The sequence below is a fragment of the Dendrobates tinctorius genome, unplaced genomic scaffold, assembly GCF_039654945.1.
Source record: "Dendrobates tinctorius isolate UK_male_01 unplaced genomic scaffold, ASM3965494v1 ptg000098l, whole genome shotgun sequence".
In the NCBI taxonomy this organism is placed as follows: Eukaryota; Metazoa; Chordata; class Amphibia; order Anura; family Dendrobatidae; genus Dendrobates; species Dendrobates tinctorius.
Window position 1 is genome coordinate 27,324,258 of NW_027361766.1, and position 25,966 is coordinate 27,350,223.

The window sequence follows — 25,966 nt, forward strand, 5'->3', positions numbered from 1 at the left end:
CACGCCCACTGTGTCACATGACTCTGACCTCATCACAGGTCCTTCAGGCATTTTCACACTCTTTACAACCATGCTTTAAACACACCCCCTGGGTGAGTTTGTAGGTAACCAGGCCCCCCCAACTCTCTAGTTACCTGGAGTCTTCTCCCTTGCTTATTAATGCAACACCTCAGCAATATTTGCTGATCACACATACACAAGTCTCCATCTCAAAGCCACCCACCTTGAGATACATAACCATCCTTCAGGATTCTGCCACTCATCCGTTCTCTTGGGACATCCACACAGCGCCCCCTAGTGGTCACAGTGGTTACTACACCACATACCTCGCCCCTCTGTTCAAACTTGTGGGGTTGAACACACAACATTACATCAGGCTCTCGAGACCGGGCACTCATCACACCTTGCCCCACAGGTCGAGAGAACCTTTTCCAACTGTCATATGGCCTCCTCTCTACGTCAGACCTCCCCCGCCCCCAGCGGTCAGAATATCGGTCCTGCTCTTTGACCACCCAGTTACAGTCTGTCTGCGTCATCACTGTCTAGTCACCACCTTCGTCTCTCTATTTGTTCCGTTCCCCGACCAGCTCCCCCGGTTGGTACAATCATCCGTCTTACTTGAGTCTACTGTCTGGCCTGAGTCTGACCCACTCAGCGTCTCAAAGGAACTAACATCTCTCAGCCTCGTACGGCCCGTCAAACTGCCACTCACTGACATTCTTCGGCCCCCTGTCCTGTCACTTCTTGGTGGAACCCTTCGGGTCCTTACATCTTGTTGGGTTGGAGGCGGCCGCCACCTGGTATTCCGTACTTCTTCATGAATTCGCCGGCGGTCCTGCCTCAACTGCTCAATTTCTTGCAGGTACCCCACTCGATACTCCACGAGCATTCGAAAGTCTCTCAGGCTCTCCACGGAACCAACCACCATGATGGGAATCCTACCCACTTCACTGGATACTTGGTCTTCATCATCAGGAGGGATCCTCACTCTCACCACACCAGAGATATTTACAAGGTCTTGCATTACCTTCCCGGATCTTCCAATGATTCTCCCAATCAGAGCTTTGGGTACCGGCACCACATCTTTCCGCAAACCCAGCTGATCCATAGCCTCCCTTGCTAACTCTAGGCCTCGAGCAGCCGTCACATTACTCTGCCTGACCCGCTGTTTGGTGTGGAGACATTGTAGATGCATCTCTTTCAGGACAGCTACTTGGTTTGATGTATCTTCTCTGTCAGATACTATCACCAACTGCCGAGTCTCGGGTGCCCAGCGCACCTTACACGATTTGACTGCTTCTTTGAAAGCCTCATGTACACCTTCCTCCACACAGGCTTCTTGCATCTCCTCTGGTACATCAATCACAAACTGGAAGGTTGTGGTCTTGCTCTCTTCCTGGACCGAAGGCTCTAGCCTAACCACGGACATTTCCCTCACTACAGTTGACCCAACCGGGTGACTGTCTTCTTCAGTTCTTAACTCACCAACTTAACACGATTTGATCACTTCATGACCCTTTGCCACGAGGGCTACTGGTCGTTCTGTCCTGTTATGACTTGCGCTCACCCGCGGTAAGTCATTGTCCAATATTTCCCACAGAAGACTTTTAACTACTCCTCTGAGTTCTTCCATTTCTTTCCTAAGGGTCTTGTTCACAATTTGCCACGTTGACAGGTGACCACTGAGCTCCAAGACTTCTTTCTCAAGCCCTTCCACATCTTCTCTTAAGGTGTTGTTCGCGCTGTGCCACGCTGACAGGTGACCTCTGAGCTGCAAGACTTCTTTCTCGAGCTCTTCCACTCTGTGCTCGGCCATTTGTCTCATCACAATTTCTCGCTCGTGATGTTCCTTCACTGTCTCTTTTATTAACTGTATCTCCTGCTCTAGTTCTCTTTTGACCAGTATGTGTTGCACCATTACTTCTTTAATTATATCGTCAAACGGTACCCCTGGGTTAGTCCCGTCAGTCGAGCCCCCGTTAACCTCTGACCGTGTTTCTACTTCCGTTATCTTCTCAATCAGGTTACCATCAGTCCTATTACGAGTTTCAGTCAGCACAGCACTAGATTCTGTCCTAGTGGTGGCTACTGGCAACAACACGTCACAGTCACACCACACCGTACGGTGAACCCCCAAGACACTCTCTATCCGTGTGTCAGCTCCACTCTTTTTGTTTACCACACCCTTCTCATTCACACCATTGTACCCTTCAGGTGACGTCCGGTCAGTAAGTTCGTCCGACGCCCTTCTTTCTCTGGTCGCCCCTACGTCTGGCCTGTCCATGTTAGCAGGCGTCAGCATCTCAGTGTCTGCTAGGCCCACAGTAGAAACGTCTCTATCCTCCTCCCCCACATCATCAAATATGACAAAGTCCAGGCGCTTCTCAAAGGTATGCACTAAGTTTGGTGGTATCCTACCGTCTTGGCACTACCCCATTTTCATCTCAATCAGGACTCTGTCCACCTTATAATTCACAATGCCCCCATGGACGCAGCCAACTCTGACGTTTTTCTCAGTCAGAGATAAAACGAGCGGAGTTCCTGTTAGAGTCACCTGACTCTTGGAGTCCAGCCTACCAGAGACTCCTTCCTGGTACAGTATCACGGTACACATCTGAGGCCCATCGTTACTACCCAGAAAGGATATCCCACATTCCTAACAAGACATACACATACACTGCGGTACTCCAGACATACCCACTGAGTCAACCAGTGCTGCCATTTCCTGAACCACCCCAAATTGGGTTACCGCCCCCTCCCGGGACTCCACCCCTTTTTGGGTTACCACCCCAATTTGGGTCACCGCCCCCTTCTGGGACTCCACCCCCTTTTGGGCTACCACCCCGATTTGGGTCACCGCCCCCTTCTGGGACTCCACCCCCTTTCGGGATCTCCCCATGTCCGTTATACCGGTCTTCTCAGACCACAGTTCACACAACACAGTTTATGTCTTAACGATACCACACAAGTCCGTGTTGGCACCACCACAGCTCCTGCTGTCACCGATCACCAACACCACCGGCTGCTGTTCACACACACAGTGGCTGTAGTCACTGCAGCTCCTGCTGCGCCGTCTTCGTGGACCCGCCGATCCACCGGAAGCCGCTTGTCCCCTTCGTAACCCCGCCGAGTTACCGGAAGCCACTTGTTACCTTCTTGACTCCCACTGAGCCACCGCAGGCTGAGTTGAGAAAAGAAGAAAAGAAAAACACCACACAAAAAACTCAAAAAACTCACGTGTCCTTTCTGTGTGCTATTCAGGACGTACCGTCTCCACCTGAGACCGTCCAACACACAGGGCGCACCAGGTGCTATTCAGGGAGCGACCCTCCCCCCAGGGTTTCCCAACACACCGGCCACACCAACACAAAACTCACGTGTCCTGTCTGTGTGCTATTCAGGATGCACCATTTCCACCTGAGACCATTCAACACACAGGACGCACCAGGTGCTATTCAGGGAGCTCACCCTCTTTCCAGGGTTTCCCAACACACTGGCCTCACCAGGTCCAGGGGCTTAGCAGGTGCTATTCAGGACATCCGTCTCGGCCTGAGACTGCCCAACACTTATGCCTCACCAGGTCCAAGGTCATACCACGTGCTCCAGGGATCTTCCCAACACTGACCCTCCAGGACCTTGCTCACTGAACCCTCCAGGAACACAGTCTTTCCCACTGACCCAGGTCAGTACAACACGAACACCTGTCCATTACCTGTGTCGGCCACACAGGTCCACGAATTCCTCTTCTCCTCAGAGGCACCCTATAGCAATCACCAGTCTCTTTCTCACTGATCCTGGTCAGTAAAACACGTTTTTCATGACCGTCACCTGCTGGCCGCGCAGGTTCTCGGACCCCTCTACAGCAGAGGTATCCTAGTAAACACCAGTCTCTTTCTCCTGTGGAAACGGCCGCACTGGGCTCACCGATTTGGACAGTGCCTTACTCACTAGGCCGCCCCACGGTTCCAGAACCAAAGCCGGGCAGTGGCTTCCCCAACCGCAAGCCGTCCTGGCTCAGCGTTGCCAGCACTGCAACATATGCTTTTTTGAAACCGTTGCCCTTAGCAACCGACTTTGCAGTCCTCTTCTGTTGCTCCCAGCAACAAGGCTACAATATTGCCCATTGCTTTCTCCATCAAATGTGAGGTAGCGCTGTCATTTACTTGGGGAATTCTCGCTTGGCAGCGAACAAAACACATCTGGCACGGGTTTTCCATCCAACATAGCAGTCCATGCGGTTTATTATGCAGCATAAACCGATAGAAGCAATCAACAAAACTTCATAAACAGCAGAGCGTCCATTATAGCTTCCCTCTTTAAACCCAGTGTTCACACAGGTTGCTGTTATGATTGAGTCACTGAGGAGGAAAAAACAAAACACAAACTCAGCCCAGAAAATCAGAGGGGTTGGAAACTAGCGGATTGCAGACCCCTAATGCTATCATACAACTAGCAGTAGCCGTGGAGTGTTCCTACGGTGATCCTAGACACCTCGTCACAGCCGGAGATCTAAATAAGCCTAAAGAGAGAAAAGGGATAAACTGACTGCCCCAGAGCTGACCCCAAAGCAACAGGCAGCCCCCAACATATAATGACGGTGAAACAAGATGAAAACACTAACACAGATAGAAAGATAGGTTGAGCAAATGATGGGGCCCAAGCTAACTAAAAAGGACAGGACAGAAAAGCTGCTGTCTGGAATCCGAGAAAACCCTGCTAAAAATATTACCAACACAACTGATAAGCAAAAAGGACCCTGAAGTCGCTAGACTTCAAACCCTATATCAGCACTCAGAATATTCTGAAAGCAGAGCAAAAGAGAACACTGATCAAGGAATAAGAATCCAGCACACCCCCGGCCGGGGATGGCTGAACTCAAAAAACAAGGTAAACAAAACCAAAACTAATAAGTTCAATAGCAGAGCAAAAACTTATCTTTGGGAAGCAGGAATCAGACTGGTCTCCAAGAATCAAGCAGAGAAATCACCAGCCACTCAGAAGGGCGTCGGCTGCCTTATATCCAGTCTGAAGTTCCTGTTACTCAGTCACAGTCCACCTGATCAGGTGTTTGGTTTCTTTCATCCAAATCAGCCTCACTACCTTCCTTCACCAGAAGAGGGAGATCCTCGGACACAAAAGGTGAATGAACAGATGAGCTCACAACAGGTTGCTCAATGTCCAGCATACAGGCTCTCTTAGCCTCATTTATCTCACCCACGTCAGGGTCTCCACATGATTCCATCACTCATGCTGCAGACGTCCATATCCCTCCAGGGAACTTTCAGGCTCTGGCTGCCATTACACACAGCCACACACAGGCTGTTAGCCAGGAGACAATCCTGCGCATGGGACCTTCCGCTCTGGACCAACCAGGTCCCTGCATTCACCCCATGTGACTCACCCTGGCCACATTATATCGTTCATAGCCACGCCCACTGGGTCACATGACTCTGACCTCATCAAAGGTCCTTCAGGCATTTTCACACTCTTTACAACCGTGCTTTAAACACACCCCCTGGGTGGGTTTGTAGGTAACCAGGCCCCCCAACTCTCTAGTTACCTGTAGACTTATCCCTTACTTATTAACACAGCACCTCAGCAATATTTGCTGATCACACATACACAAGTCTCCATCTCAAAGCCACCTACCTTGAGATACATAACCATCCTTCAGGATTCTGCCACTCATCCGTTCTCTTGGGACATCCACACAGCGCCCCCTAGTGGCCACAGTGGTTGCTACACCACAGCACGTATGAATGTCTCTGGTGAATGACTCATTAAGAAACCCCTACCCTTGGTACGCATGTGTTGTGCAGCCTAGCCTGCTAGTGCCCAGGCTTAGGCATAGGTAGGTCAGAGTTTGAGTCAGGAATTAGTCCTCACCAGTGACTCGGCACGCCTCAGTGCACGTGCTCCACACTCCTTAGCCAGCGTCTTTAGCGGCGTTCGCGGTAGCGACGCCACGCGCTCAGTGGGCGTAGAGGGACTCTAACCCCGTGTCCTTGGGGTAGAGTTCTGTGGCCGTACACTGTGCACTTTTTTGGCCGGGCTCTGTGAGCTAAGCAGGCTCCGGCATCTACATTCTGCGGTCGTGTGGCTCTGTGAATTAACAGAGTTCGCTCTTGTTCACATTGGGTGACTTAACCCACTGTTTTCACACCGCTTAATTCTTCCGCCATTATCTAACAGTAGTGTACCACCTCTGCACGTTGGACCCCGGGCTACGAACGCACCTACTACTATTTTATAATTTGGTGCGTTCTGCCAGCCCTAACAAGAATGTTCCCTCAGTGTCCCGTCAGTAAATTGTAGCTTCCGTCTGGCACTACACAAAGAGGGAACTTTCCCTGTGTGCTGAGGACTTCATAATTTTCATTCATCACAACTGACAGCTAAGTAGTCCTTTAAACATCTAGATGCACTCATATGTTACTCCTGATGAGCCTCTTTTGAGGGGAAACACGTCAAGTTTATAAATTGCATATACTGTGGTTTTTTTCTCTATTTAATCTGATCTTAATAGTTAATTTTGATGCTAATTTACTTTTCTATGTGGTTGTATGCTGAATCCTTAGTATAATTATTGACTGGACATAGTCATGGTCAATAACATGGCAGTGATATCAATACTGCGGAGACTAAGATGATCAGCATATCCCTGGCGTATTGAAAGGATTATTTAAAGTATATATTTGCTAATATTAACATCTACAGCCTGAACCTAGCAAGTCTACTTTTTTCCTTTTCATACAATTCCATATCAAATTCTAAACCACATACTTTATCTTGATGACCTTCTTTTGACATGTTGTTTAATTTTAGTATACCTTTTATACTCTAGCTGGTTTGAAAATTATTATACCCCTGTTTCAGCGGACAATAATCCTTGATGATGTATCTCAAGCACTCTAGCACTGTATATGTCATATTATCACCTATGTAATCATTATACTAGGGCTACCAGGGATAGCCGTTGAGGAGTGGGTCGCCAATCTTGTTTTCTTTAAGAGTCCCAACCACCACTGACCCTCCTCTATATATGTATATATATTTTTTAAAAGCCATTCCTTCCCTTTTTTCCTATGAGTTTAGCAGATATTCAGTCAGGCTAAGTGATTTTTAAAAATTTGAACCCATCGCAATTTTACACAGAGCACGTTAAACTGTATGGATGAATAATTGAATCCATAAAAATTTTTGGAAGGTTTTTTTGAGTTTTATATACAACCATAATGCAACAAGAACCAACTTAAACTGTATGACTGACTCATTGAATTCATAAAAAAAATGTAGAACTTTATTTTGGAGTGTTATATACTACTAAAATGTAACACAAAGCACGTAATACTATATCGATATGGATGACTAATTGAATACAGTCAAATTTTTGGAATGTTATATACCACCCTAATGTCACATGAAGCAACCAATACTCTATTGATTACTAAATGAATACAGACAAATTTTCAATTCTTATTTGGTGTCTTACACATCACCAAAATGTCACAGAAAGCACCTAATACTCTATGGATGACTATTTGAATACAGACAAATTTTTAAATGCTTTTTTGGAGTGTTATATTCCAACAAAATGTCACAGAATGCACATAATACTCTATGGATGACTAATTGAATACAAATTTTTTAATGCTTTTTTGGGGTCTTATGTACCACCAAAATCTGGAGTTTCTGAGTGGATATAAGGCAGCCGACGCCCTGCAGGGCTGCTGGTGATCCTTTCTGCTCTGAGCTCTTGCATCCAGCTTAGTTCCTGTCTTCTAAAGGCTAAGTTTTTGCCCTGCTATTATTCCATGAGATTTTGTCTGGTTTCCTTAGTGTTTGTATTCAGCCAGTCCTGGTTGGGACTGGCTGAATTCCATTTTTGTCTCTGATCAGTTGATCTCTTTGCTCTGTTTTCAGAATATACCTGAGTGCTGATATAGTGATTTTGAAGTCTAGCGACTTCAGGGCCTTTTTCCCTATCAGACGGTTGGGACATTTTTGGTAGGGTTTTTTGCGGATTGCAGCCAGCATCTTTTCTGTCCTGTCTTATCTAGTTAGTTGGGCCCCATCATTTGCTCAGCCTGTCTTTCTGTCTGTGTTTGTGTTTTCATCTGTTTTTCACCAACAATACATGTTGGGGGCTGTCTATTGCTTTGGGGTCTGCTCTGGGGAAGTTTAGATTTCCCCTTTCCTTCTTTAGGCTTATGTAGTTCTCCGGCTGTGACGAGGGTTCTAGGGCACCGTAGGACCCCCCACGGCTACTGTTAGTTGTGGTGTATAGGATCAGGGGTCTGCAATCCGATAGCTGCCAACCTCTCCGGTTTTCTGGACTTAGCTTGTATTTTTGTTTTCTCCTCCTCCGGGTACTCATTCATAACAGAATCACCAGCCATACGGCAGATTCTAGGGTGCTCAATAGCAGGAAAGAATTGTAAGAGAAAAAAAAAGAAAAAGTGTCAGAATTTTTTTTTTTTTGTATATTTTTTCCTCTATTTCTCTGAGGCCGTAGGGGGATTTTTTTCTTAATGGAGATTAAGCAATTGTCTGATCGTGTGGAGCAGCTTACTGCTGAAGAGCGGGGAATTTCCACCTATCTTGCTCATTCACATGCTGCTGAACCAAAGATCCCTACTCCTGATGTGTTTTTTGGGGATCGGTCTAAATTTCTGAATTTTAAGAATAATTGTAAATTATTTTTTGACTTGAAGCCTAACTCATCGGGGAGCTCGGCGCAGCAGGTTAAAATTGTCATCTCTTTGCTGCGCGGCGATCCCCAGGATTGGGTGTTTTCTTTGAAACCTGATGATCCTATTCTGACTGATGTGAACGTATTTTTTTCAGGCCTTGGGGTTGTTGTATGATGAGCCTAATGCTATTGATCAGGCTGAAAAGGCTCTGTTGGCATTGCGCTAGGGTCGGGATTCTGCAGAGTTGTACTGTAAAAAATTCCGAAAGTGGGCGGTCCTTACTACCTGGAATGATGGTGCCTTGGCAGCTCTCTTTCGGTAGGGTTTGTCAGAAACCATAAAGGATACTATGATGGGATTTCCTGTTCCCTCTGGTCTTGACGATTCTATGTCATTAGCCATTCAGGTTGATCGGCGGTTGCGTGAACGCAAAACTGCACGAGAGGTGTTGCCACCTGTTGAAAAAATGTCTGAACCTATGCAATGTGATAGAGTTTTGTCTAGGGCGCAACGTCAGGAGTTCCAAAGGCGTAATAAGCTGTGTTTTTTCTGTGGAGATGCCTCTCATATTATTTCTGTCTGCCCTAAACGAGAGAAACGTTTTGCACACACATTTGCTGTGGGTGGTGTTCAACCTAAGTTTCTTCTGGCAATTACTCTGATCTGCTCCCTGTCCACATTTTCCGCTAAGGCTTTTGTGGATTCGGGAGCAGCTCTGAACCTGATGGACTTGGATTTTGCTAAACGTTGTGGGTTTCCTATGACACCTCTGTGGACGCCTATCCCTTTGAGGGGTATTAATGCTACTCCTTTGGCGAAGAATAAACCTCAGTTTTGGACCCAGGTGGTAATGCGGGTCGCCCCAGACCATCAAGAAAATTGCAGATTTTTGGTGTTACATAATTTGCATGATACCATCGTTCTGGGGTTCCCCTGGTTGCAAATCCATAATCCAGTTTTGGATTGGAAATCTGTGTCTGTGGTGAGTTGGGGTTGTCGGTGTGCCCTTAGTGACGCTCCTATTTTCTCCACCTCTCCCCAGTCGCATGATGTTCCTGACTATTTGGCTGATTTTTATGATGTATTTAGTGAGAATGAGTCTGCGTCTTTGCCTCCTCATAGGAGTTATGACTGTGCAATTGAGCTGAGCCCTGGGTGTAAATCTCCCAAGGGTCGACTTTTCAATTTATCTGTACCCGAGCACGAGGCTATGTGATCCTATATTTAGGAGTCGTTGGAGAAGGGTCATATTAGACCATCCTCTTCACCCTTAGGTGCTGTTTTTTTTTTTGTGGCCACGAAAGATGGTTCATTAAGGTCTTGTATTGACTATCGTTCCCTCAACACAATTACTGTTAAATATCAGTATCCGTTACCCCTGATTTCTGATCTATTCTCCAGAGTTAAAGGTGCTTGCTGGTTTACCAAGCTTGACCTCAGGGGGGCGTATAATCTTAACCGCATTAAGCAGGGGGATGAATGGAAGACGGCGTTTAATACTCCGGAGGGACATTTTGAGTACCTGGTGATGCCTTTTGGGCTCACTAATGCCCCTTCTGTCTTCCAGTGCTTCATGAATGATATTTTCTGAGACTTTGTGAATAAATTTTTGATCATCTATCTGGATGATATTTTGATCTTTTCCAAGGATTGGGACTCTCATGTGGAACATGTTCGGACTGTTTTCCGGATTTTGAGGGAGAATTCCCTGTATGTCAAGGGATCGAAATGCCTTTTTGGTGTACAGAGGATTTCATTTTTGGGATTTATTTTGTCTCCGTCAACTATTGAAATGGACCCGGCCAAGGTACAGGCCATTTATGATTGGGTTCAGCCCACTTCTTTGAAGGCCCTCCAGAAGTTTTTGGGTTTTGCTAATTTTTATCGTAAATTTACAGCTAATTTTTCTGGTATTGCCAAACCATTGACTGATTTGACTAAGAAGGGGGCTGATGTGTTGAATTGGTCTCCGGAGGCTGTTTCTTCTTTTCAGGAGCTGAAGCAAAGGTTCACTTCTGCTCCGGTTTTGCGGCAACCTGATGTCTCGCTCCCGTTTCAGGTAGAGGTGGACGCTTCAGAGATTGGTGCAGGAGCTGTTTTGTCCCAAAAAGATCCTGTAACATTTAAAATGAATCCCTGTGCTTTCTTTTCCCGAAAGTTCTCCCCATCCAAACGTAACTATGATGTGGGGAATCGGGAACTGTTAGCCATGAAATGGGCATTTGAGGAGTGGAGACATTGGTTGGAGGGAGCTAAACATCAAGTCGTGGTCCTTACTGACCACAAGAATTTGATTTACCTGGAGTCGGCCAAACGCTTGAATCCTAGACAGGCTAGGTGCGTCTTGTTTTTCACACGTTTTGATTTTGTGGTCTCTTTTCTTCCGGGCACTAAGAATGTCAAGGCAGACGCCCTCTCTAGGAGTTTCTTTGCTGATTCTCCTATTGTGACCAAGCCTGCTACCATCTTAGGTGAGGGGGTAGTTCTTTCTGCCATCTCGCCCGATTTGAGACGTGTTCTGGAAGAGTTTCAGGAGGACAAACCTGAGCGTTGTCCCATTGGAAAATTGTATGTTCCTGACCAGTGGAGGAAGAGAGTGATGTCTGAGGTTCATTGCTCCGCATTGGCTGGTCATCCAGGTATTTTTGGTACTAGAGATTTGGTGAGTTGGTCTTTTTGGTGGCCCACCTTGTCTCGTGATGTCAGGAATTTTGTGCAGTCCTGTGGGACTTGATCCCGGTCTAAACCTTGTTCTCGCTCTAGTGGGTTGTTGATGCCTTTGCCGTTGCCCAGGAGGCCATGGACCCATATTTCAATGGATTTTATCTCTGATATGCCTTTCTCTCAGAGAATGACTGTTATTTGGGTGGTTTGTGATAGATTCTCTAAGATGGTCCATCTTGTACCACTCCCTAAGTTGCCATCTTCCTCAGAGTTGGTGCCCTTGTTTTTGCAACAGGTGGTTCGCTTGCACGGGATTCCTGAGAACATTGTATCTGACAGAGGAGTTCAGTTTGTTTCTAGATTTTGGAGGACTTTCTGTTCCAGGCTGGGAATTCAGTTGTCCTTCTCTTCTGCGTTTCACCCTCAGACCAATGGGCAGACGGAGAGAACAAACCAAACTTTGGAGTCGTATTTGAGATGTTTTATTTCTGCTGATCAGGATGATTGGGTTTCATTTTTGCCCATGGCCGAATTTGCTTTAAATAATAGAGCTAGTTCTGCCACTTTGATGTCACCTTTTTTTTGTAACTTTGGGTTTCATCCTCGATTCTATTCAGGGCAGGTGGAGTCTTCTGCCTGCCCAGGTGTTGACACTGTGGTGGAGAGAATGCACCAGATTTGGGACCAAGTGGTGGATAAGTTGACTCTCTCCCAGGAAAAGGCCCAGCGGTTTTCCAACCGGCATAGGACCATTGGTCCCCGGTTTAAGGTGGGTGATATGGTTTGGTTGTCATCAAAGAATATCTCTATGAAGGTGGCTTCTCCAAAGTTTAAACCTAGATTTATTGGACCTTACAAGATTTTGGAGATTCTTAATCCAGTCTCTTTTCGATTGGCTCTTCCTGTTACATTCAAGATCCATAACGTGTTTCATAAGTCTCTGTTAAAGAGGTTTGTTGAGCCAGTAGTTCCTGTGGTGGCACCTCCTGACCCTGTATTGGTTGAAGGTAATGTGGAATATGAGGTTGAGAAGAGGTTGAGAAGATACTGGATTCACGTCTGGCTAGACGGAGACTCCATTATTTGGTTAAATGGAAGAGTTATGGCCAGGAGGATAATTCTTGGGTCCCTGCATCCGATATTCATGCCGAAAGATTGGTTCGTGCTTTTCAACAGGCCCATCCTGATCGCCCTGGTGGCGTGGATGAGGGTTTGGTGACCCCTCCTCAAGGGGGAGGTACTGTTGTGAGTTCATTCTCCCCTTCACCTTTGATGTCTGATGAACTCCCTCTGCTGGTGAAGAGAGGTAGTGAAATTGATTGGGATGGGAAGAACCTGTCATCTGAACAGGCGGAGTGTGATTGGACATCAGGAGTTTCTGAGTGGATATAAGGCAGCTGACGCCCTGCAGGGCTGCTGGTGATCCTTTCTGCTCTGAGCTCTTGCATCCAGCTTAGTTCCTGTCTACTAAAAGCTAAGTTTTTGCCCTGCTATTATTCCATGAGATTTTGTCTGGTTTCCTTAGTGTTTGTATTCAGCCAGTCCTGGTTGGGACTGGCTGAATTCCATTTTTGTCTCTGATCAGTTGATCTCTTTGCTCTGTTTTCAGAATATACCTGAGTGCTGATATAGTGATTTTGAAGTCTAGCGACTTCAGGGCCTTTTTCCCTATCAGACGGTTGGGACATTTTTGGTAGGGTTTTTTGCAGATTGCAGCCAGCATCTTTTCTGTCCTGTCCTATCTAGTTAGTTGGGCCCCATCGTTTGCTTAGCCTGTCTTTCTGTCTGTGTTTCACCGACAGTACATGTTGGGGGCTGTCTATTGCTTTGGGGTCTGCTCTGGGGTAGTTTAGATTTCCCCTTTCCTTCTTTAGGCCTATGTAGTTCTCCGGCTGTGACGAGGGGTCTAGGGCACCGTAGGAACCCCCCACGGCTACTGTTGGTTGTGGTGTATAGGATCAGGGGTCTGCAATCCGATAGCTACCAACCTCTCCGGTTTTCTGGACTTAGCTTGTATTTTTGTTTTCTCCTCCTCCGGGTTCTCATTCATAACAGAGGATGTTCATTCAGTTGTTTAATTTTGTAGAAAAAAAAGCAGATCACAGACATGGCACAGAACTAAAGTAATTTCAAATGGCAACTTTCTGGCTTTAAGAAACACTAAAAGAAATCAAGATAAAAAATGTGGTAGTCAGTAATGGTTAGATTTTTAGACCATGCAGATGGGAAAAATTATGGAATCACTCAATTCTGTGGGAAGGCCGGTGATTCCATATTTTTTGCCGGGGGTTGTAGCATGTGATGTAACAATGGATGAGTAATTGAATTCAGAAAAATGTTTCAAGGCTTTTGTGGAGTGTTAAATGCCACTGAAATGTACCACAGAGCACGCTATAGTATATGGATGAGTAATTGAATACAGAAATTTTTTTTACACCTTTTTGGAGTGTTATATAACACAAAAATGTACCACAAAGCACCTAATACTCTAAGGATGACAATATAGTTAATTTTTCATCCCCCAAAATAAATGTGGTCAACTGCGACAGCTATATATTTAGAAACAGACTGCAAAGCCCTAATACCTGCCTAAAGACTGTATTCTGCCACTCTCCCTGCTCCTGCAACTCTTTCCCTCCATAGGCTAAATGCAGAATGCATGTGATACAAATAGCAAAGCACAAAATTAGCCCTTATAAGGACTATTAGTATGATGGTACAGCTTTAGCACCAGTATCAACACTACAGGACTCTGATTTGTTAAACTATGCACAAACACACCTGGACAAACACTCTCTCCTTCCATTAACAACTGTCCCTCAGCTGTGCAAAGGTGTCAGTGTGCCAAGCCTGGTGGTGCCTGTCTTTTTATAATCACTGATGATGTCACATGCCAACTGATCACGCAGATGCTCGAGTGACATCAGAGTATCACTGGGCATGTTCGCTCATTCGTATTAAATATATGTTTTCTTAACCATTTCTCATATCATTTGTTTTCAAATTAATAAAGTATTTATATTGTAACATTGCCTTTTAATACATATTGTAGGTTTATGTTTTTGGTACTTGTAGACTTTTATAATTTTGGTATTTGTTTTCTATGTAAGTTTTCATTGTGATTGTTATAAGGTCTGATATTGTTGACTGTATGATTTGGTATCTTCAACTACTTTTAAACATTTTCTTGGACCCAGTGAGGAGCAAAAGTCCAGCTCCAGGCTCCTGACTTCTTCCTGCACACTTGTCTGCAGCATTGACATTCTGTCTCAGAGTCTGTCACATTTATCTCTGACAAAATGGAGGAGCATCAATAGACCAGGTGACTTCGAATAATATAATCACACATATTCATCTGCACTGATCCCTATGGATCTGCATTACTTCCTGCCTCAACACAGACCACCGATGCAGCATGTGTTGTATCCGCACGAGTTAGAGAAGGTGAGCATGCCTGATTTTAATATTTTGAAGCCTTTCTGGACCACCACTTTAAAGAATACTTGTCAGGTCTTCTGTGAGTTTAAATGAATCTTCTATCTGCTAGGTATAGAGCAGCACCCTTATGTTGTTTATGTTCCCATATCACAGTACATTCCTAAAACAGAGCAGTGTTTGTCTGCAACATTAAAGACCAAAAAAAAAAACCAAAGTAATCACCATATAGGACACTATAATTGCAATAGGAAATGCTTTGGCAGTTCAATTGATGATTTCCTTTAGAAAAAGAAAGCTCACACAAATAAGATTACGTAACTTCATAATTTTGAAAGGATCAGAGACATTTTTCTAAAAACTATTTCCTTAGAGGAAATAAATAAATAAAATATTATTAAAGGAAGTGCTCCAGTAAAATATGTAATTACAGTAAGCTTTGTCATCAGAACGGGGAGACTATGGCATTAAGATCATAAAAACATTAACAGAACAATGTAGTTATATATACAGTATTACTATAGCACAGTTACATTTCCATTCATCTCCATCATCAGTGTATATAAAATGGGAAACATTAAAAAAAAAATTGATTTTCCTGAGGCTTTCCTGCGTGCTGTACGATGTTCTGAAATCTAAATAATAATACGTTATTACATTGTTAAAAATTTCACAATCTTTGATTTTCTAAGATTTTCACTGTTATACTACATTAGAAATAAAATATACATATGCCAATAGCTAAAGTAAAATAATGAAGTCGTATTTTAGAGAATTATTGCTAGTGGTGAGATAATATTTGCTTTGAACATTTGAAATTAGATATAGTTTCTCTGTAAGATGTATTATACTTTTCCATCTGTCTTCTTTTCATTTGCTGATGAAGTATTTATACTGGGTTAAGCACCATATTTTATTTTACAGCAGAGCCATAGCTACTAGCTAGGGGTTCAACTTGTGGTTGGGGGAAACATCTAACTGGGCCCCTAACCGGTAACCCTGATTAATTATGGTGGCACACTGAAATTACCAATGACAAAAAAACTGACGGCACATCTAGAACTAGTCTGAATAGGTGCATACCAAAAAACAGCTTACATATCAAATAAGAAAATGGTAGCACACACACAATTGCATTAAAACATGTCAAATATGAAATATGTGAAATACGAATAGCATAATGGCTTTAGTAATACATATCATAATGGCTTTTGTAAGGCATATGAAATATGAAATATGTGAAATATGAAAAGCATAATGGCTTTTGTAATCTAGAAAAACATATGTGATACTTAGCACAAAATTTGGCCAAAAGATGTGAGCCCATTCACCAACGTCAAGGTGATCTCAGATTGAACGGGTCCCTATACTGACTGCCTAGTGTGAACTAACCTCTGGCTACCAACATGGTAAAGCCTGTTTTTATAGGAAGATAGGAACCAAAATGTGATTGAATGCAATTAAAATCACAGCTTGATGAAGGGCGGAGTGCTCAGTCAGAAAGCTTACATAGAAATGACAGAAAAAACTGACGGCACATCTAGAACTAGTCTGAATAGGTGCATACCAAAAAACAGCTTACATATCAAATAAGAAAATGGTAGCACACAATTGCATTAAAGCATGTCAAATATGAAATATGTGAAAAACAGGCTTTACCATGTTGGTAGCCAGAGGTTAGTTCACACTAGGCAGTCAGTATAGGGACCTGTTCAATCTGAGATCACCTTGACGTTGGTGAATGGGCTCACATCTTTTGGCCAAATTTTGTGCTAAGTATCTCATATGTTTTTCTAGATTACAAAAGCCATTATGCTATTCATATTTCACATATTTCATATTTCATATGCCTTACAAAAGCCATTATGATATGTATTACTAAAGCCATTATGCTATTCGTATTTCACATATTTCATATTTGACATGCTTTAATGCAATTGTGTGCTACCATTTTCTTATTTGATATGTACACTGAAATTACCGCCATATTGTGACATATAGTGGTCCTGCAAAACATACAGGTGATTACAGTACAGTTATACAGTATATAATGACTTACAGATTACGTTCTTGCTGATGGAGATGTTCATTTATTTAATTTTTTTCCATTTGGCCCAGACCGACATGACAACTTCTTCCAGCCACAACTCGTCTGCAGAGACTAACATCTTTACCAGCAAGGGTGGTTTGCATGTTAATGACCAGGCCAATTTTTACAATTCTGACCACTGTCCCTTTATGAGGTAATAACTCTGGAATGCTTCCATGGATCCTGGTGATTCTGACAATGTTCTCTCGTAACCTATTGTACTTCACAGAAGTTTATAATGTAGAGCCGTAAAAATAAAAAATCTTACTTTTTCACAAAAATGATCTTTTTGCCCCCAATTTTTATTTTCCCAAGGGTAACAGGAAAAATTGGACCCCAAAAGTTGTTGTGCAATTTGTCCTGAGTATGCTGATACCCCATATGTGGGGGGGTAAACCATTGTTTGGGTGCATGGCACAGCTCGGAAGGGAAGAGGGCACTTCAACGCAGAATTGGTTTGAATTGAAAATACACGCATGTCGCGTTTGGAGAGCCCCTGATGTGCCTAAACAGTAGAAACGCCCCAATTCTAACTCCAACCCTAACCCCAACACACCCCTAACCCTAATCCCAACCATAACCATAACCCTAACCACAAACCTAACCCTAATACACCCCTAACCCTAATCCCAACCCTAACCCTAATCCCAACCCTAACTTTAGCCCCAACCCTAACCCTAACTTTAGCCCCAAGCCTAACCTTAATTTTAGCCCCAACCCTAAACCTAACTTTAGCCTACACCCTAACCATAACTTTAGCCCCACCCCTAACCTTAATGCCAACCCTTACCCTAATGGGAAACTGGAAATAAATACATTTTTTTATTTTATTATTTTTCCCTAACTTATGGGGTGATAAAGGGGGATTTGATTTACTATTTATAGCGGATTTTTATAGTGGGTTTTTATGTTTGGCAGCTGTCACACACTAAAAGATGCTTTTTATTGCAAAAAATTGTTTTTACATCACCACATTTTGAGAGCTATAATTTTTCTAGATTTTGGCCAACAGAGTCATGTGAGGTCTTGTTTTTTGGGGGACAAGTTTACGTTTTTATTGATGCCATGACATTTTTTATTCGCTTTTTATTCTGACTTTTGGGAGGCAGAATGAACAAAAACCAGCAATTCATGAATTTCTCCCCCCGTAAGCGGCTGATCGCATATGACATACTATTTCGTCCATGGGCATTAAGTCCCAGGGCACATGGACGGAACAGTATGTCCAATGTCACAAAGGGGTTAAAACAAAGGCATATTTGACCTCTCACATTTCCAGCCCCATCTCCATCTATTCTACACCTGCACCTACTTCTCATCCAACTCATACCCCAATACTGATCCATTGCTACCATATGTGTCACTATTATACTGCACCTGCTCTTTGGCAAAGCAAAAACGCTCCTCTTTATACCCCACATAATAATGCCCACTACTGTGCCTTTACATAATAATAATAGTGACTCCTTTGTGCCCTCTAGATAGTAAAATTACCCAATAGAAAATATTAATACCCTGTGCAAATGCCCTAGAAAACAGTATCCATTATTTTTGCCCCTTTGTCAACCTCAATACTCTGAGTTCCCCTACAACAATAATGAATCTTAAGTGCCCACTTAACATCTAGCGATGTCCATTGAGTCCCCCAATGTACAGCTCCTCTATACATAGTATGGTGGGCCGACACCTCCTTTTTACAAATTATGACATACTCACAACTCCCCTATACACAGTATGGTAGGCCCACAGATCTGCTATACATAGTATGATGTCCCCACAGCTCCCTTATACACTTTATGGTGGGCCCAGGTCTCAACTATACACCGTATGATACACCCACAGCTCCTTTAAACATACTATGATGTTTCCACTGCTCCCCCAAAACACAGTATATTGACATCCACATAAGCCTTCACACTATGTAATTGACCCCACAGTAGAAACCACACTGTATAATGGCCCCCACACTGTATAATGGCCCCACACAGTCTAATGGTTTCCACAGTAAGCCCCAAACAGCATAATGGCCCTCACATTAGCCCCTAAACTCTATAATTGCCCCCACATTAGCCCACTATATAACGGCCTCTACATTAGCTTCCACACTGTTTAATGGCTCCCGCATTAGCCTCCAAACTTTACAATTGCTCCTGCATTAGCCCCTAAACTGTGTAATGGTCACTGCATTATCCCCCAAACTTATTAAGGGCTCCGCATTAGACTCCAAACTAGTTAATGGGCCCTGCATTAGCCCCATAACTGAATAATGGTCTTCACATTGGTCCCCAAACTGCATAATGAGACTCAAAGTAAGACTCAAAATGTGTAATGGCCTCAGTATTAGCTTCGCCTTCTATACTGTAAAATGAGCCTAACATTAGCTTCTATTTTATATAAAGGGCCCCACTTAAGCTCCTATACTGTATAATGGGTCCCACACTGTATAATGGGCCTCACATTAGCTCCCATACTGTATAATGGGTCCCAGAGTTTATAAGGACCCTCAGAGTAGTCCCTATTATGTATGAAGGCCCCCAACTTTTTCAGTGCTCCCAAATGTTTATCATGCCCCCACAAGTTTTAATTAAAATAAAAAACATAATATACCAACTAATCCAGGATCCTGCGAATCCACTGGCGAGGATCAGGCTGACCAACGAGTTGTCATAGAGCCGCCATACACACAAAACATCAGAGTCCTGGCATGATGTCACTGCTCCAGGACTTTAATGTCCTGCACGTGTGTCGGCACCTCAGCCATTCTGTTGACTACAGTCTTAAAGCGACCTGTGGTCTACAGAACAGAGTGTGATAGTGCAGGGTGACAGCATCTCCCTGCTCAATCACAGGGCTTAACTGTGCACGCTGATACAGTAAAGGGTAGCAATGTCAGATGGTCCCCTGTCAGCATGGGGTTTGGGGCCCAGGTCACCACATCCTCTGCCCCCTCTTCCCCTACTCTACTATCTTAAAGAATTTCTTTGAGTGTCTATACTTTTTGGAAACATGAAGCTGATGAAGAAAATTAAACTCTTAAAGGGAACCTGTCACCAGATTTGGCCGATACGAGTTACACCCTCTGACCTTTCCTGGTGCCTGCGCACTGCAGTACTTTCCTCTGCCCTCAACAGGGCAGATAGGTATGCCTGCGCAGGAGCACGATGCCATTGGAATGGTATTTAATGGGAATGTGTCAGAAAGCTTTGCCATGTTATCTGAAGATGGCAGGTGATGGAGGCTGAAATACAGAATTCAGAGATGTGTAACTTGTCAAAGTATGTACTGCTGTTTACTAACTGTGAAAGATGTATCACTAAGAGATTAAAATTGTTGTACTACATTAGTCTGGCAGTGCCCCCTCCCCCCATGATAAGTACCTCACTGTCTATGGACTTTGTACATGAAGAGCCTGGTGTGGGCGGTGTTTGCTTTCTCAGCTTTGCTTCATTCTAAATCTAAAAGTGATACATCATTGAATTTAGTGCCTCTTTGCCTATATTATGCTGCTCTTAGATGAGGTAGCAAAAATCTGCTGATGGATTTCTTTTAACACATACCCTTTCAACAGGCTGATATGTCTATGCATGTCTATGCATGCCAGAGGTTGATCAATATTAATTTTAGACAATGGTCCATCATGGTTATTGTTCGTTATGTTAGACATCTTTAACATTGGATATAGCATGTATCATTGACATAACTGGGTTTCAGTGGTTAAAAATAAATGTTACATAAATAGTACTATAAGCAAACAATTCGAAATTCCAACCAATGGAAAATTGCTCCAAGAGTTTGAACACATTGGTGGAAATTCATCATGGCTAGAGATAAGCAAATTGAATAGACTCAAATAAAATTGGTGAATTCAATCAATTTGAAAATAATTTTGTGCAAAATAACTAATCTGGTTGCTGCCAATTTACACATGATCTTGGGCATGGCTAATCAGAGCTTCCTAAAATGATTTTTTCTCATCACATGGTATAGCAGAGTCAATTAGATGAAACTATCAGAAAGCCATAAAACATTTCAGTAACTGTACAAATAATGTGTGACAGCATAGCATAGCATAGCATAGCAGTGAAGAACAGTTACCATTTATCCATAGCTATTAGTGATGAGTGAACGTGCTCAACACTACTCGTTACTGTACTCGGTGTACTCGGCGAGCACCGGGCATTTCCGGGATTATTCGGAGGGAACTCGGGTCTCCACCCAGCATTTTTGGTGGACGTTAGAGACCCAAGGCCAGGCTCTGAAATGACACAGCCAACTTTGCTGTGGTTGTGCAGTGATTGGCTGGCTGCACAACATCATCAGGGGTATAAGGGACCAGACGCCGCCCTGCTCGGTGCATTCAGCTCCGGATTGAAAGAGTGTAGGGAGAGCGGTTGCCTTAATAGGGTCAGAATTGGGGACTTATTAGTTAGTGTGGAGTCTACCATCCTAAATACTCACATCCAGCTAAACCAGCAGTCCATCTAAGGACTAAGTCCGGAGTATATAGATTCCATTGTTAGGCAGGCAGAGTAGTGTACGTCGCTCTATACACATCAGTGCGCAAGGCCTGCAGGCACAGTATATGTGTATATAGATCATAGAATCATAGAATCGTAGAGTTGGAAGGGACCTCCTGGGCCATCTGGTCCAATCCCCTGCTCAAAGCAGGATTTGCTAAATCATCCCTGACAGATATCTGTCCAGCCTCTGTTTGAAGACTTCTATTGAAGGAGAACTCACCACTTCTTGTGGCAGCCTGTTCCACTCATTGATCACTCTAACTGTCAAAAAGTTTTTTCTGATATCTAATCTGTGTCTCATCCCATTCAGTTTCATCCCATTGCTTCTAGTCTTTCCTTGTGCAAATGAGAATAAAGATGATCCTTCTGCAATGTGACAGCCCTTGAGATATTTGTAGACAGTTATTAAGTCTCCTCTCAGTCTTCTCTTTTGCAGGCTAAACATTCCCAAATCCTGCAACCTTTCCTCATAAGACAGGGTTTGCAGACCGGTCACCATTCTGGTCGCTCTTTCCTGAACTTGCTCCAGTTTGTTGATGTCTTTTTTAAAATGTGGCGCCCAAAACTGGACACAGTATTCCAGATGAGGTCTGACCAAAGAGGAGTAGAGGGCAATAATGACTTCACGTGATCTAGACTGTATGCTTCTGTTAATACATCCTAGAATTGCATGTGCCTTTTTTGCTGCTGCATCACACTGTTGACTCATCTTCAGTCTGTGATCTACTAGTATACCCACGTCTTTTTCACATGAGCTGCTTCTTAGCCCTATTCCTCCCAATCTGTATATGCTTTTTTCATTTTTATTGCCCAGATGTAGTACTTTGCATTTTTCCCTGATAAAAACCATTCTGTTAGTTGCTTCCCACTGCTCCAGTTTATTTATATCATTTTGAATCTTCTCTCTCTCTTCTCTAGTATTAGCTATCCCTCCTAACTTTTTGTCATCAGCAAATTTAATCAGTTTACCCTCAATTCCTTCATCTAAATCATTGATAAAGATTTTGAACAATACAGGGCCCAGGACAGAGCCCTGTGGTACCCCACTTGAGACATTCTTCCAACTGGATGTGCAGCCATTTACGACCACTCTTTGGGTCCGATCTCTAAGCCAGTTATGAATTCACCTAACCGTTGCCTTGTCCATTCCATACTTAATTTTATCAATAAGGATTGTGTGAGATACTTTGTCAAATGCTTTGCTGAAGTCAAGATATACTATATCTACAGCATTTCCCTGATCCACCCAATCAGTGATTCTGTCATAGAAGGAAATTAAGTTAGTCTGACATGACTTATTAGTTACAAACCCATGCTGACTCTGTTTAATCACTTCATTCTTATCCAGGTACTTACATACATGTTGTTTAATAATTTGTTCAAAGATCTTTGCTGGTATAGAAGTCAGACTCACTGGCCTATAGTTGCCTGGGTCCACCTTCTTCCCCTTTTTGAAGATAGGAACAACATTTGCTCTTCTCCAGTCTTCTGGGACTTCTCCTGTTCTCCAAAGGTTCTTTTCAAAGATTATGGAGAGGGGTTCAAAAATTTTTTCTGCTCTCTCCTTCAGTACTCTGGGGTGTAATTCATCTGCACTTGGAGACTTGAATTCATTTAGTTTAGCTAAGTGTTTCCTCACTATCTTTCTGTCTATAGATATCCTGGATTCTTCTATTCCCTTAATAGGACAGTGAAGAACAGTTGATGTTACATTTTCTTTCTGAGAGAAAACAGTTGTTCAACCAAGGAGTCCAAGCGAGAGAGACAGAAGTACAATCCAGCTCAGGCAGGGGAACAATGGCAAAGTTCTGGGACAGTTTTCTCAGACCCTCCCATCGTGATGCCACAGAGGCAAGGGGTGGTATCACAAGAAGTGCAATGTTTGCGAAGATGGTGAGGGAGTACCTTGCAAATCGTACAAATGTCTTCCGGGATTCCTCTGTGCCTTTTAATTATTGGGTATCCAAGCTGGACATGTGGCATGAACTGGCTCTCTACGCCTTGGACGTCCTGGACTGCTATGCTGCTAGCGTTCTGTCAGAGCATGTTTTTAGTGCTGCTGGTGGATTCATAACAGATAAGTGCATCCACCTGTCAACTAACAATGCTGACAGGCAGACTGCTATAAAAATGAACAAGGGCTGGATTGGGCAAGACTCCTGTACGCCATCGAATGAAAACAGTGAAACATAACCTCAAATACATTATCTTTTTTGTGGGGGTGTATCCTCATGCACCTCTTCACAACCACACATATGTATCCGCTTCCTGATTTGGTCTGTTTGGTGTTATCCTCCTCCTTATCCTCATCCTCATCATCCACAACCAGTAGAACACCAGAGTGAACGTATTCCATGATGCAAAAGTCATTCAATTTTTGGCAAGGGTGTTTTAATGATGCTCGTTACTAATTTGAAATCAAAACAAATGTTTCTCCCCCAGGGGGAACTGTCATAAAACTGAGATATATGTATATTCGTCCCATTTACTCTTATATTTACCATTTTTCCTATCTGTGGAACATCCTCTTATGACCTAGTGTATACCTCTCCAATATAAAAATAGTGAAATCTATATTATATTTTTATTTATATCCTTGTCTCTGAGCTGTTGCTAGGGACAAACATATCTCGTTGAACACATTCTGGCTTCATATCTATTCATATCTTCATATCTATTAACCTGTGTTCGCCCCTGCCTTTTGTTAGTTTCTTTCATAGGTGGATTCACATTTTTTATTTATTTGTTTGATTTCAGTATGATTTTTCATTATGTCTACTCATTCTCCACCACTAGATGACCAGGGTTAACCTGTTCTGTGCTGCTACAGGCAGTCCAATTTTTGGCAAGGGTGTCTATGATGCCCATAGTATATTTTTAAAAAATGTACCCCACATGGGGAAATGTTTGTCAGCCCATGTACTGCGTGTATGGGCATTTCAAGTCTAGGAGACCCGCTCCTTTACATTGGGCCTAGTTTTTACTGAGGCCTTCATCAATGTCTCCTCATTCTCCGCCACTATGTGACCAGGGTTAACGTGTTCTGTGCTGCTACAGACAGTCCAATTTTTGGCGAGGGTGTCTATGATGCCCATAGTACATTTTTAAAAAATGTACCCCCCATGGAGAAATGTTTGTCAGCCCATGCACTGCGTGTAGGGTCGTTACAAGTCTAGGAGACCCGATCCTTTACATTGGGCCTAATTTTTACTGAGGCCTTCATCAATGTTTACTCATTCTATGCCACAAGAGCATCAGGGTTAACGTGTTCTGTGCTGCTACAGCCAGTCTAATATTTGGCAAGGGTGTTTTTATGATGCCCGTTACTAATTTGAATCCAAAGCAAATGGTACTCCCCCAGGGAGAAATCTCATAAAAATGAGATGCACGTATATTTTTCCCATTTATTCTTATATTTTACATTTTTCCTATCTGTGGAACATCCTCTTATGACCTAGTGTATACCTCTCCAATTTAAAAATAGTGAAATCCTATTATATTATATTTTTATTTATATCCCTGTCTCTGAGCTGTTGCTAGGGACAAACATATCTCATTGAACACATTCTGGCTTCACATCTATTGACCTGTGTTCGTCCCTCCCTTTTGTTATTTTCATTCATAGGTGGATTCATATTTTTTATTTATTTGTTTGATTTCAGTATGATTTATCATTATGTCTCCTCATTCTCCACCACTAGATCACCAGGGTTAACGGATTCTGTGCTGCTATAGCCAGTCTATTTTTGGCAAGGGTGTCTATGATGCCCGTAAAATATTTTTAAAAATTTTACTCCCCCAGGAGGAAATGTTTGCCAGCCCATGCTCTTAGTGTATGGGCATTCCAAGTGTAGGAGACCTGCTCCTTTCAATTGGGCATAGTTTTTAAACAGGCCTTCCTCCATGTCTCATCATCCGCCACCACTAGATCAACAGCGTTATCGTGTTCCGTGCTGCAACAGACAATGTCGAATTCCAAACTGTTGCACTGCTCTCACCGCATACCTCCTGAGCTGGTGCACGCCGCCCGACTACTTCACTTACGGTCTCGCAGCCGGCGCTGAGGTCCCGTAGGGTGCGCGCATGTCATGCACTCTTGACTCTGCGGCTGCGCGCCCGGTCCCAGGTCCCATTTGGCGCACTTGCGCACAACCCGCAGCTCTTACTGTGCCCGCACTGACTCTGATGTCTCTATGGTCCTGGAGGACCTGACCCGGAAGTCCCAGCGCACATTCCCTATATCAGGCTGTCTCGTACTGTAGTCGGCACCTGATTATCGCTTTTGCTTCCTTGCTAGACCTTCTGTTAGGCGTCGGGTACCTGCCACTGCTCAGCAGGAATCCAGAGCCTTGCACCCAGCGGTCTCCTATTCTTCTTCAGCCGCAGTGGAGCCTGCTCAGCAGATTCATCGGTCCCGGCTCTCTGCCCAGGCCAACTCCGTGGGTTTGCTTGCTGCTGCCACCTCTGGCACACCTATGACAATGCATGCTGCTCAGCAGCGAGATTCTCCAGGGACTAAGTCCTCATGTCGGGCCACTGAGCATGCCCGTGGAGTGATCTCCCAT